Source organism: Artemia sp. Qi Xiang Cuo, chromosome 6 (assembly GCF_049724085.1).
Source record: "Artemia sp. Qi Xiang Cuo chromosome 6, ASM4972408v1, whole genome shotgun sequence".
NCBI classification, from domain to species: domain Eukaryota; kingdom Metazoa; phylum Arthropoda; class Branchiopoda; order Anostraca; family Artemiidae; genus Artemia; species Artemia sp. Qi Xiang Cuo.
This window is the reverse complement of record NC_142799.1, coordinates 43617333-43631191: the sequence shown is the minus strand read 5'-3', so window position 1 is coordinate 43631191 and position 13859 is coordinate 43617333. Positions and strand designations below refer to the sequence as shown.

At 34.7% G+C, this 13859-nt stretch overlaps 1 protein-coding gene across 1 annotated transcript in view; it reads right to left on the bottom strand.

Annotated features, from left to right (window-relative positions):
* The window catches only part of LOC148951259 (5-hydroxytryptamine receptor 2A-like), a 208534-nt gene that overhangs the window by 126307 nt on the left and 68368 nt on the right, over positions 1 to 13859 (bottom strand). The window lies entirely within an intron of this gene.

The window sequence follows — 13859 nt, the reverse complement described above, 5'->3', positions numbered from 1 at the left end:
GAAAACACCTGTATACTTCCCAATAACCAGTAGTATATGTAAACAATGGGCAAAGTTTATAACTTGCAGCCCTTCCCCCGGGAACTGTGGGGGATTAAGTCATCCTCAAAGAAATATTAATTAGATTTTCGACTATCCTGAAAAAAATTGTTATCTCAAAATTTTGATTGACTTCGGGAAAAAAATGAGTGTCGGAGGGGGCCAAGTTGCCTTCCAATTTTTTGGGTCACTTAAAAAGGGCAGTATAACTTTTAATTTCCGTTCGAATAAGCCCTTTCATGATATTTTAGGAGTACTGGATCGATACGATCACCCCTGGGAAAAAAAAACAACAAACAAACAAACAAATAAACCCGCATCCGTGATCTTTCTTCTGGCAAAAAAAACAAAATTCCACATTTTTGCAGATAGGAGCTTGAAACCTCTATAGTAGGGTTCTCTGATACACTAAATCTGATGGCGTGATTTTCATTAGAGCTCTATGACTTTTGGGGGGTGTTTCCCCCTTTTTTCAAAAATAAGGCAAATTTTCACAGGCACGTAATTTTAGATGGGTAAAAAAAAAAACTTGATGAAACTTATATATTTGAAATCAGCATAAAAACTTGATTCTTTTGATGTATCTATTGGTATCAAAATTCCTTTTTTTAGAGTTTCGGTTACTATTGAGCCGGGTCGCTCCTTACTTACAGTTCGTTACCATAAAATTTTTGTTATTATACGCGAAGGGCTCAAAAAGTTCGTGGTAACGAATTGTAAGTAAGGAGTGACTCAGCTCAATAGCAACCGGAACTCTAAAAAACGGAATTTTGATATCAATAGATACATAAAAGAATAAACTTATTGCTGATTCCAAATATATACGATTAATCATGTTTAGTGTTACACAGCAAAATGTACGAGCCTGAGAAAACTTGCCTGATTTTTGAAATAGGGGGGACACTTCCCCTAAAATTCGAAGAATCTTGATGAAAATCAATCCCTCAGATTCAGCGTACCCGAGAACTCTACTGTAGAAGTTTCAAGCTCCTATACACAAAAATGAGGAGTTTTGCTATTTTTGCCAGAAGACAGATCGTGGATGCGTGTTTATTTGTTTTTGCGGTTTTTTTTCCGTTGGTGATCGTACTAAAAAAAATGGTCCTAGAAGATCAGGAGAAGGCGCATGCGAACGGAAATTAAAAGTTCTAGTGCCCTTTTTAAGTGACAAAAAAGATTGGAGGGCAACTGGCCCCCCTCCCACGCCCATTTATTTCAAAAAGCTATCTAATCAAAATTTTGAGATAGCCATGTTGTTCAGTATAGTGAAAAGATCAAATAACTATGTCTTTAGGGGTAAAATGACCCCCCAAAGTCCGTCGGGAGAGCCCTGTAAGTTATGAAATGTGTCCATTGTTTACGTATAGTATTTGTTATTGGAATGTATACAGACATTTTTCGGGGGGGGGATATTTTGGGCTCGGGTTGAAGTTTTATTTGGAAAATCTTCCTTGGGGAGGGAAATTTCCGGGAGGTGGAATTTTCAAGCGAAAATTTTATACCGGGGGGATTTGACAGAATTCATATACGAATTTTTTGTTAATTGTCTTACATTATCTTTTCCAACTCAATTTTGCATGTGGAGATGTTCCGAGGGAATTATCCAGAGGCTATTTTTCACATGTTTTGATTTCCAGAAAAAAATTTCTACGGAAGGTGGTATTTCCGGAGTAACCGAGAAACCATTTAGAGATTAAAGTCTTTTTCAAATGAAAGCATGCTAAGGATAATTTTTCAGGATGAATCGTCCACAAGAAATTTACAGGGAGGGGGGGGGGATTTTCAGCGAGGATGGAACTGTATGAAGAGAACTTGACAAGGGGGGGGGGGGTGTAATTTACGTCGCATAAAAATTTTACGGAGTTTCCCATGAGGGGGTTATCTTTCATGGAGGCTGACCCAGGTTTACCTGCATTATTTGAAAAACGAAAAGAAATGAAATAAATTTTTTTTTAACTGAAAGTATGGAGCAGCATTAAAACTCAAAACGAACAGAAATTATTCCGTATATGAAGGGCTGCCCCCTCCTTAGTACCTTGCTCTTTACGCTAAATTTTGTCCGTTTGTCCCAATTTTTTAAGAACGGCTACTGAAACACAGGGGCTGTTTCAGTAGAATAGGAAGCTTTTTTAAAAGTGCTAACAGCGTTAGCGTAAAAAGCCAGGTATTGAGGAAGGGAACCTTTCATTTACGAAATAATTTCTATTCGTTTTGAGTTTTAATTCTGCTCCTTACTTTCAGTAAAAACAAACTTTTTTTATTTATTCTAAAAAACAGAATTGGGTCTCCAAATGTACTAAAAACTTGAAAAATAATGATTTCTGCCTAACAAGAAAATTTGAAAATTTCATACGACTAGAAATGAAAGCTTGGAGCAGTCATGACAAAAAAATGTCTTTGAATAGTTCCGAAATGTCGGGAAGGCCTGAAACCTTTTTTAGTCTTAAACAATTTCAGTTTTTCCTGGTAGCAAGAACCACTTATTGTTTAGTTTGCTAATTCATTTTAATTTCATTTTCTTTATATTTGTGGTGCTTATTCATTTTAATTTCTCTTGTTTCATTCATTCAATGTTTGTTTTTTCTGCTCATTTTCAATTTGAATTATTAGACTTTATTTCCTGATCGTCTTAAATTTTAATATGACTTTTCATTTTTCATTGAAAAACTTGTTTTTGTGTATTTCATTTAAAATTAATTTCTATCCGTTTTTAATTAACATAGTTTTATTATTATTATTATTAGGAATATTTTGATTTTTTTTTCAGCTTATCTAAATAAGAAACAAAATTGGAGTATAATTTAAATTTAGGACAAACTTCGAGCCTTCAGGCAAAATTTTCGATTAGCAGTAGTTTTGTGCAGTAAGTTTTTATCAATTGTTTGAGTATGGAAGTTAAAGTGAATTGGAAGGGTGATTATTGATTAAATCGCATGCATTGAATATATGTGTAATTGTTAGCCCTCTAGGGGGTGCTAATGCAATTCTGACTCTCCTCATGTATACACCCTTGAACATAAAAGCATCTCAATCTGCCATTTTGTCAAAAGAATATTTCTATGTAATAATTTGTAAGAATAGCATCTGTTCGTTTAAATTTTCCAAGTTGAACAAAAAACTTGTTTTTTATATTTGTAACTAACAAGAATGTCAAACTAAAGTAGCAATAGGGCCTAACATCCGTAACAAAGGCAAGGATTTCTATCTAAATTTTGTATGAGGGACAACCCAGAAAACTTCGTTCTGGGGAGCTGGAGGGAAACAAATATTTTATTTACCATGAATCAGACGTATTTTTCCGACTGCTATACAATTTTCAGCCCTTTTGTTACTTATTGTCCTCTGAGCGGAAGGAAGGAATTCTTTACCCACTCCTAAGCTCTTGTAGTCTCACCTGACCTGAGGGTCATGATAGCTTAACAACAGTACTATTGAGCACTTATTGGTGAAACGCCCTAACTACAGACCTGGGAGTGCTAGCAGCGACTATTATTAATACGACTGAAATACTTGTAGAAAAGATGGGAAATTTTTAATAATGTTGATGAGAAGAATTAATGATAAGGTGGAGAGAACCTAGTCACAGCTTTGGATTCTCCTAAACAAGAGCGATTCTTGTTTTTATTCGATGCTTAGATAAAAAAAAAAATTCGGCATTTTCAATAAGTCACAGTCAAAAGTACTCGGGATCGCAAAAAAAAAAAAAAAAAAAAAAAAAAAATCAAATTGGCATTCTCTAGATTTTCTTTGATAAATTTGCTTCCCTTCTTCCTGGTGATTGCCGAATCTTTGAACACATACATTCTCCTTATTTCTTGGACCTTCCCTGCTTTCTGGCATAAAAAGACCAGGCATAAAAATAAAATGTGTTACATGGTCAGGACTCGGCCAAATCTGTTTAGAAAATGCTGACTCAGAGCTTTTTGGATTCCAAATTTCATTATTAGTCTTTCTCATAGATGTTTTATGTTCACAAATTTTTATAAAGATTTCTTTCATGAGTTGGTGTATTGTAACGTTTTTTTTTTCTAAGAGCAAGGAATTTTTGAAATTTTAAAATTATAAAGATTGGTTATTGTATCCAATTAAATAAAAAAACAAGTTTCTTCGACTAAAGGTAAGAAGCAACATTAAAACTTAAAAGGAGGAGAAATTATTACGTATACAAGGGCGTTGCCCCGTCATCAACTCGTTGCTCATCACGCTAAAGTTCTTCGGTACTTTTAAAAAGCTTCTTATTGTTTTAATTAAACAACCCTTGTGTTCTAGGTGTCGCTATTAAAGAATTGGAGCAATATTCACACTTCAGCGTAAAGAGCAAGGTGTTGAGGAGGGGGTGACCCCCTCCTATACGTAATAATTTCAGTTCATTTTAAGTTTTAATATTACTTTGAGTTGAAGAAATGTTTTCTTTTATTTATATTCTGATCTTTTTTTTAAATAATGCCGGGAAATCGGGTTCCACTTCCACGGAAAAATCCCTTCCCCACGCAAGTATCATCTTGGCAGTTCAATCCCGGGGAAAGTTTACCCAGAACAATTATCCTTAACATCTCTACGCTTGAAATTGAGTCGGCAAAGAAAAATTAAGACAAATAAGAAGAATTTGGAAGTTTTGTAAAGTTTCTCCTGAAAAATTCAACGCCGGAAATTTCCTTCCTCATGGGAAATTCTCCTGTGGAAAATACCCCAGCAGCAAATTCACCCCCCCCCTCCCCACCGGAAAAATGTATGCACACTTCCCAAAAACAAACACTATTCGCTCACAATAGGCAAATTTATAACTTAAAGACCTTTCTCCAGGGAAGGTGGGGGTCAGCTTATCTTCAAAGGCATAGTTATTGATCCTTCCAACTATGCGGAACAAAATGGCTATCTCAAAACTTTGATCACACGATCCTGGGAGAAAACAAGGCGTCCCAGGGGGGCTAGTTGTCCTTTAGTCTTTTGGGTCCCTTAGAAAGGGCGCAAGACTTTTATTTTCCGTTCGTACGAGCCCTCTCCCTATGTTCTAGGGTCATTGGTTCGACACAATTACCTCAGGAAAAAAAAAGAAATAAACACGCAGCAGTTATCTTTTAATATAAAGTTCTAAATTATTGTGTATAGGAGCTAGAAACCCCAACACTAGGGCTCTCTGGTACGCTAAAAAATAATTAAAATTCTTTTACTTTTATGCGGCGTTTTCCCCCTTTTTTGAATCTTTGGAAAAATTTCTCAGGCTTGTTGCCTCTGATGGGTAACACTAAACTTAATGAATCTTATATAGGCTACTTGGAATCAGCATAATAAGCTAATTACTTTGATTCCTCTGATAAGATTACCACAAACTGTTTGAAACAAGCTAAAAAAAAAAAAAAAAAAAAAAAATTGACTTAAAAGATGTAGAAATGTTGTGTTTCTTGCGCCCCCGCACCCGTACAATGCAAATATTGCCTCTTTTTCACTTTTGTCTGTTTGCTCGGAATGGACGTTGATGTCCTTTTTAAAGTTTTCCTTCGTCTTTCTAAAGTTTTTAATATGACATGCAATTACTACGATACACCAAAGTAACGACAAACCTTCTTTTAGCTGACAATAGGATTAAATAAATCAAAACGTAATGAATTATCATTATTATTTGATTCTTTTTTTTTTTAGTAAATCACGAATTTTGGGTGAGTGCATTAAAATACGAATTGCCCGACAGTGAGCTTCTCCAAAGATTCTAAATACTGTTTAAATTTAAGCATATTTATGAATATGTTTTAATGTCTTTGAAAACGTATAAAAGCATCTGTTCCTGCTCTCACAGTACGAAAACGCACAATCAAATTCTTTATGACAACCTAACACTCGCAACCATTCACTGATTTCTAGAAAAAATGTAGTCAAGGTTGGAGAGGGGGCCTCCCTTGGTAGATCAAAACGCGTAGTGAAGAAGCCATTTTCAAATTCGAATTAAAATATGTATTTATCCACGGTCTATACCTGTAGTGTTAGGGGGGGGGGGGTAAGCAACACGCCAAAAAAAATTTCATTCGTCAGTTTGAAACTTAAGCCTTAAATTCTTTAGCCAAGAGGAACCTAATTTATTAAAAAAATTGTTTAGGGTATGGTCTCATTCGCCACAGAGAACCGGACCCAAATAAGGACCAAAAACGTATTTTCCGATTTTCTTTAAACTTTTATTCATGTAACCTACAAATTTCCTACAAGTTAAGCCTACAAGCTAACATATATAAACCATTTTTGACCAAATAGGAAATCCATAATATTTCAAGAACAGTTAGGGATCAAGTTAAAATCTAGAGGGGTTGTGAGGGGTCAAGTGGACCTCAAATTTCAATTTTTATAGGAGTAAAGAGAACTGGTACAAATCTAAGAACATTTTGCACATCCAGTCTATAGGAATAGCAAATCTGCAATGCTTCGGGAACGACTCTGGTGATGTACTTGAGGTGACGCCACTACTTTTAGGTAGTGTTGCGGGGAAAAGGAGGCAAAGAGACTTCAAACTTTATTCTGGGGGTTGGGTAAGGGTACTTCGGATTTTGTGGTAGCGGGAGGGGGGTTATTTCTCCAATCCCCCTCAGGTTTTTAGAAATCTATTCAGGTTAAGCAGTGACGTAAATCAAAAGAACCTCTCGGGTACCAGGTTATTAAAATAGCTTATCAGCAATATCTAAGGAGCCCTTTGGGGTATCAAGTTAAAACCTTCACTGGGTGCATAATTAATCTGTTATAGATTGTCAATAGACAGTTATCTAGATTTAAGGATGGGGATACTTCTCTTTTGAGCGTTTTGGTCAACCACCTGGGCCTCCACTCTCTTCATTATTAACATTGTTGTTTAATCGTGTCTTTTGGCTCTTGAGATACGTTACTCGTTTTCTTCATTTGGGAGCATGTTGTAGATGCTCTGTAGGCTTTATGGGACGTTAAAATAGAATTTCTGGACAGGGAGAGTTTCCACAATATTTGCATGGAACTAGTGATAAGGTAAAAGAAAACTATATAGACATAAATAGTGTTTACCTAGCGGTCAAAAAATTTGTTTTATGTTTTTTTTATAGGAAAGAGGCCAATACCAATCTTTTCTTTATTCAATTGTGATTTGTAGAATTCCTTGCTCTTTCAAAAAAAAAAAAAAAATTTGTCCCGCTCACTAGCTAGTTTAGGGAGATTATTTGAAAATATGAAATTTATAAGAAAGGTTTTAAATGAATTCATTGAAAATTCTTTAAAAAATAATAAGTTTTTCAAAGCTAACTAAAGAGCCAGATGTAAATTTAAGAACATCATAGAAATGAATGATAGACGGACACTAATTAAAATAAATAATCAATTGAAAGTTCAAATGAACAGAAAATACCGTAAACAGGAGTAGGGCTTCGAACCCCTAAATACTCTAACGGCTATAGTAGTATTTGCACTTTCCTGAAAACAAAATATATTTGAAGCATCTCCTGTTTTATGATTATCACATTGAAAAGTCTGCTTAGATATCTGGGAGTTAATACCTCTGCATAAAAATAAATAAGTCTGCTGCAATAGCAGGACATATAGCAATTTGCAATAGCAGGGCAATAGCAGGGTGATGGGCCTTCGTTTGCTTGTTACTAGCTAGCACCTATTCCTGCAATCATGTTCATCTAGCATGACGTCATTTGACATAATACTGAACTGAAACGAAGAAATACAGTTTTGTGTAAATTGTAAAAGTAAACAATGCACCAAATAGGCTACCATGTGACTACGGCAATTATTATATGGGTACCCACAAAAATTTGGAAAACACCGGCGTTAACATAAGGATAATATAACAAAGGCTTTAAATTTTAATTAAATTTAAATTAGTCCTTGTGTCGCTGGTTATTTGATTTAGAACGGGGTTTCATGGTGTGACTCTGCTGGCTTAGCAAAGTCAACCCAGCTCTAAATAGGCACCTGGAGAAATCTGGGGAAAAAAATGGGAAGTGCTAAGCTTTTTTGAAAGATTCTAGCATGACGTCATTTGACATAGTACTGAACTGACACGAAGAAATGCAGTTTTGTATAAATTGTAAAAGTAAACAATGCACCAAATAGGCTACCATGTGACTAAGGCAATTATTATAATTTTGAAACCAAATTTTGAAAACACCGGCGTTAACATAAGGATAATATAACAAAGGCTTTAAATTTTAATTAAATTTAAATTAGTCCTTATGTCGCTTGATATTTGATTTAGAACGGGGTTTAGCGGTGTGACTGTTGGCTTAGCAAAGTAAACCCAGCTCTAAATGGGCACCTGGAGAAATTTGGTGAAAAAAATTGGAAGTGTCTAGCTCTTTTGAAAGATTCTAGCATGACGTCATTTGACATAGTACTGAACTGACACGAAGAAATGCAGTTTTGTGTAAACTTTAAAAGTGAACAATGCACCAAATAGGCTACCATGTGACTACGGCAATTATTATATGGGTACCCCCCAAAATTTGGAAAACACCGGCGTTTAACATAAGGAGAATATAACAAAGGCTTTAAATTTTAATTAAATTTAAATTAGTCCTTGTGTCGCTGGTTATTTGATTTAGAACTGGGTTTCGTGGTGTCACTTCGTTGGCTTAGCAAAGTAAACCCAGCTCTAAATGAGCACCTGCAGAAATTTGGTGAAAAAAATGGGAAGTGTCTAGCTCTTTTGAAAGATTCTAGCATGACGTCATTTGACATAGTACTGAACTGACACGAAGAAATGCAGTTTTTTGTAAATTGTAAAAGTGAACAATGAACCAAATACGCTACCATGTGACTACGGCAATTATTATATGGGTACCCCCCAAAATTTTCAAAACGCCGGGGTTAACATAAGGATAATATAACAAAGGCTTTAAATTTAAATTAAATTAGTCCTTGTGTCGCTTGTTATTTGATTTAGAACAGGGTTTCATGGTGTGACTCTGTTGGCTTAGCAAAGTAAACCCAGCTCTAAATGGGCACCTGGAGAAATTTTGTGAAAAAAATGGGAAGTGTCTAGCTCTTTTAAAAGATTCTAGCATGACGTCATTTGACATAGTACTGAACTGACACGAAGAAATGCAGTTCTGTGTAAATTGTAAAAGTAAAACATGCACCAAATAGGATACCATGTGACTACGGCAATTATTATATGGGTACCCCCCAAAATTTGGAAAACACCGGCGTTTAACATAAGGAGAATATAACAAAGGCTTTAAATTTTAATTAAATTTAAATTAGTCCTTGTGTTGCTGGTTATTTGATTTAGAACTGGGTTTCGTGGTGTGACTCTGTTGGTTTAGCAAAGTAAACCCAGCTCTATATGGGCACCTGGAGAAATTTGGTGAAAAAAATGGGAAGTGTCTAGCTCTTTTGAAAGATTTCTGCAAAACACGGAATGATTTGCCTGCTCCGACGCATTGCACTCCCGGCTGAAGGCAGAAAATCAGGGGATCGGTACCTCCTATATGCAGATCATTTTTCAGCATGCGAAAAGGTTTAGAAGAAAAGTTTAAATTCTAACAGCGTTCATAGTTTTTTCGATTCTGCTTCAAGTTGCAACACTTGAAAAACCTAGCCAAGCAATACCTTTGAAAACGTCTTCCTCGTTAGTAATAATTTGTATATTAAACAAGTAATTCGAGAGGCAGTAGAAATTAAACTTAAGTTAAGCAATAATCTCTCTCTAGATATAAATTTGGAGGAGTGTTCCCTCGATGCACGAACAAATGATGCTTTTTTATGCTTTTTTCAGTCCATAGTAACCAAAACTTTTGAAACATGTTTAAAAAAAACTGGCTGGTAATAAAAAAACTGCCATTCGTAGCTGATTTAGGAATTATCACAATTATTTTCCTTAGTCTTAATAGTAGAAATAAACTTTGTATAAACATTTAAAAAGAGCTGGAATCCCCCCCCCCCACACCCCCACACCCAAAAATAATGACATCAGTTTTGCTGTGATGTCATTTTAAGGGGTTTCAGGTTCTTTTTAAAAACTCCTAAAAAAAATTAAAAAAAAACATTTTACTCTTAAGAAAAGGGAATAGTAATTACAATTACTCAGCCAGCTGTAAATGCAATTTTTTTTTCACTTGACAGCTTTTCTTAAAAATATGCTTTTAAACTTTTTCAAACAGTTCGTGGTTACGAACTGTAAGTAATGAGCGACCCGGCTCAATAGTAACCAAAACTCTAAAAACTGTAATTTTGATACCAAGAGATACATCAATAGAATCAAATTATTATGCTGATTACAAATATATAAGTTTTATTAAGTTTAGTCTTACCCATCAAAAGTTAGGTGCCTGATAAAATTTGCCTTATTTTTGAAAAAAGGGGGAAATAACCCCTAAAAGTCATAGAAATTTAATGAAAATCACACCATCAGATTTTAGGTATCAGAGAACCCTACCAGAGAATTTTCAAGCTCCTATTTGCAAAAATGTGGAATTCTGTATTTTTTGCCAGAAGAAAGATCACGGAAGCGTGTTTATTTGTTTTTTTTTCGTTTTTGTTTTTTTTATTTCCCCAGGGGTAATCGTATCGATTCAGTAGTCCTAGAATATCGTTAGAGAGAATATCGTTTTTAACTAAAAGTAAGGAGCGACATTAAAACTTAAAACGAACAAAAATTATTCCGTATATGAAAGGGGCTGTTCCCTCTTCAGCGCCTCGCTCTTTACGCTAAAGTTTTTTATTGTTTTAAAAAATAGTTGTGGGAAAGAGTCTAACTTTGGCGTAAAGAGCGAGGCGTTGAGGAGGGGGCAGTCCCCTTCATATACGGAATATTTTCTGTTCGTTTTAAGTTTTAATGTCGCTCCTTACTTTCAGTTAAAAAAAACTTGTGTTTTTATTTAATATTACTATGGACCGTTTAACCTTGTGGGCCTCATTAAGGGCTCAAAATGGAATTTCCCCCGCAAGCAATTATTGAATTATAAAAGAGCACGAGAGAAGGCGTCAAGAGATGTAGTAACCTTTATCCTAGCTAAATCACGTTGCAAACAACAAATTTACTGCATTTCATAAGCCTTACTTCGGCTCGTCTCTCCAGATGCAACCCAGTCATCCAGTAGCCAGCAGCTGTTAACTGCGTCGATGTTCTTCCATTAGCGCTGGGAGAAGATGGCTGAGGTTTTGCAAATCATTGTTGTACGTACACTTGAGGATATTTCGCGATCTATCTTTACGATAAGATTTCTATGGTTGCCAATGTAAGATTTCTCATGGTATGCTACTTCTTGCTCAGAAAATGATTTACCAGCCCTTTTCAATGGTGTGTTATGACAATACCGTAGTCCCTAGAGACTAGCCGATTTTCTTGCGTAGTTTGATTTATGGTCCTTTGCTTGAATTAATTAAAAAAATATCTTAAGAAGTTTTTTTTAAGAAAAGTAAAGACCATTTTAAACTTAAGATCAGCAGTCTTAGCAGATACAAATCCCTGTTAAAATTCAAATTCAAAACGACCAGAAATTACTATTAAAGAATAAATGAAACCCAAAATGAACAGAAACTAAATAAACAATCATAGCAAAAAAACATACGACAGGTAATACTATAAATGAATCAATAAATCTTAAAGCAAGTAATGATTAAATTGAATATGCAAATGAACCAAAAAAAAAGAATATTTTGCGATTGAAGTATAATTGAAACTCAAAACGAACAGAAATTAAATACAGAATCAAGGCAAACAAACATACAGTAGATACTAATGTAAATAAATAAATAAATCTTAAAACGAGTGAAATTTAAATTGAATATGCAAATCAAGCTTGAAACGAAAAAAAATAACTACAAACAAGACCCCTAAAATTGTCCCCTCGATTAACAGTAAAAACCTAAAGCCTACTGCGTCATTGAAGCTTCACTGAAAACGAAATATATTACAAATATTCTCTTTTCCAGTTCTTGCAGCATTTAAAATGAAATTGAAATTACAATGAAATAAAATCGGAAACTCATGAATCTTTAAGCAATTAATATCATTAAATATCAAATGTTCAATTTGATTTGTATTATACCTTCCAAGACTTTTCATGACACATATAGTTTTCAGTAAAGCGCCATGACTTAGAAGGTTTTAGACTTTTACAGTGAGAGAAAAGCGATACCCAAACTCTTGTTTGTAGTGATTTTTGTTTGTTTCAAGCTTGATTTGCATATTCAATTTAAGTTTCACTCGTTTTAAGATTTATCTATTCATTTCCAGCAGTATCTACTGTATGTTTGCATTGATTCTTTATTTAATTCCTGTTCGTTTTGAGTTTCATTTATACTTAAATAGCAAAATATTTTTTTTTCGTTTTAAGCTTGATTTGCATATTCAATTTAATCATTACTCGCTTTAGGAATTATCCATTCACTTATATTACTACCTGTTTTATGTATTTTTGCTATGATTGTTTATTTAATTTCAGTTCGTTTTGGGTTTCGTTTATTCTTTTATAGTTATTTCTGGTAGTTTTGAGTTTGAATTTTAGCAGGGATTTGTATCTGCTGATCTTAACATTAAAATGAAATTTAATTTTCTTTGAAAAACTTCTTTTTTGGGAAGTTTTTTTTTTAATTATTTTTGTTCGTTTTCGATTGTAAAAAGTTTCAAGTTCTAAAAATACCTTATTTCAGATCAATTTTTTTTCAAAATCGTAATTTTCATTAAAATATCAAAACTAGTATCAAAGTAAGATTTTTAAAGTAAAAAAATGGGTTTGTGTCCACCTCGGAGTCCTTATTATCTGATGTTTGAACTAATTTTAACAAAATGGCTATCTCAAAATTCATATCGGATGGGTTTGGGGTAAAAAAAAGTGGGGCGGGGAGGGTTAATTACCCTTCGATCTCTTTCGACTCTTAAAAATTGAACTAGAACGTTCAATTTCCAATCAAATGAGCCTTTTCTGAAGTTTATACGAGCATCCCTTCTATAATCTGATTTTTGAAATATTTTTAACAAAATGGCTATCTAAAAATTTTTATCGGATGGGTTTGAGGAATCAAGGACGTGGAGAGGAGGGGCTAATTGTCCTTCTATCTCCTTTGACTCTTTAAAAATGAACTAAAACTTCCCATTTCTCATCAAATGAGCCCTCTCTGAAGTTTATACGAGCGTCCTTTCTATAAGAACCTTACATGCCTTCGGGGCAAAACCTACAACGCCTATCCCCGGGCCCTGGGGGGTTTTGTCAAAACCTCAATTTCAATATCTGATTATTGAAACTATTTTTAACGAGATGGCCGCCTCAACTTTCATCGGATGGGTTTGGAGACGAGCTAGTTGCCCTCCGATCTCTGTTGACTCTGAAAAAGTGATCTAGAACTTTTAATTTCAAATCAAACGAGCCCTTTCTGAAGTTTATACGAAAATCCCTTTTTTAAGAACCATGTACGGCCCCAGAACATAACTTACAACGCATACCCACCGGGTCCTGAGGGGTTGTGTCGACCCGCAGTTTTTGTTATCTAACCTTTGAACTATTTTTACAAAATAGCCATCTCAAAATTTGTAGCATATAGGTTTGAGGAAAAAAGGGCGTGAGGGTTGGACTAGTTGCCCTCCGATCTCTTTTGACTCTTAAAAATTGAACTAGAACTTTCAATTTTTATTCAAATGAGTCCTCTCTGAATTTTATACGTACATCCCTTCCATAAAAACAATATATGCCACCAGGGTCTAACTTGCAGCGCCTGCCCACGGGCACTAGGGGGTCGTGTATGCACCTGAGTTTTTTTTTATCTGACCTTTGAACTATTTTTAACAAAATTGCAATATCAAAATTTTTATCTGATGCATTTGGGGGAAAAGAAGCGTGACAGGGAATAGTTGCCCTCTGATC